Source organism: Triticum aestivum, chromosome 6B (assembly GCF_018294505.1).
Source record: "Triticum aestivum cultivar Chinese Spring chromosome 6B, IWGSC CS RefSeq v2.1, whole genome shotgun sequence".
Lineage (NCBI taxonomy): Eukaryota > Viridiplantae > Streptophyta > Magnoliopsida > Poales > Poaceae > Triticum > Triticum aestivum.
Genome location: NC_057810.1, coordinates 377,314,711 through 377,315,872, shown reverse-complemented (window position 1 = coordinate 377,315,872; position 1,162 = coordinate 377,314,711).

Genomic DNA, 1,162 nt, shown 5'->3' with positions numbered 1-1,162 from the left:
AAATACGTACATATTTGTACGTACAAAGGAGTATGCTCAAAATAGACTACATACTACCTAAAAGTAGTACATATACTACCTAAACATTCTTACATACTACATACTACGCATACATACTCTCCGATATGATAGATACTACCTAGAACGTATGAAACAAAAGTGGGAGTAACTACACCCGGTAGTAGGAAAAATTTGTCCTATATATATATATATATATATATATATATATATATATATATATATATATATATATATATATATATATATATATATATGTGGCTTCTACACAACATCTCCATCATCATTATCAGTACATCCTACGCAGGTGAGTTGGGATGCACTTGATCCCAGGAAGGTATCTATCCTTCAAACTAGAGGAGTGCTTCAAATCAACAATAGTACATAATATCCAACAAAAGAGGGTCGTGCTATAGCAGCACAATACATGGATCAGTCTAGATATCAGCACGAATCAAGTTGTGCATATTTGTTGTTGGCATGAACCACATCACCGCATGTCGGGTTCGCAAAAGCCATCCATCGCATGGAAGCTTGATGCCTTTCACACACTGAACATTATCTGGAAACAAGCTGTGTCGACGAATCTCTGGATATGGTGATTCATGAAACCCATGGTATGATGTGTAAACACAGTCCCCCCTGGCGAATGGAAGGTGCATAGCATGGTAATCATCGCCGGTGATATGATCAATGATTGGTTGGATGATCGGATAAGTGAGCCCGAGGAACAAGAAGTTGTTGCCGAGGCTGTAAACCCGCCTCCAGTTGAATACACCTAGCCCAACGGAGCTCGGATCTTTCTCAAACACAAAGCAGCCATAGCCATCAATGTCACGGACACCCCACGTATTGTATTGCACGTGGTTTGATGTAATGGTTTTGTCAATTTGGTACGTGCGAATGAGCATCAAATGACCTCCGTCAGCTGAATGAGTGATAAACCACCACCCATCGGCTGGTATTATTCCAGGTCCTGGAATCATGAAGGCCAGCACATTTGCGTCTGCTGCAACAATTCAAATTGGAGACCAAAAGGACAAACATAAACAATCATGTTCGGAGTATGTGTGGAATTAAGGTTATTATAACAGAGACACACATCATAGACAGAGAATTGCAATGTCGTGGTCATAATCATGCC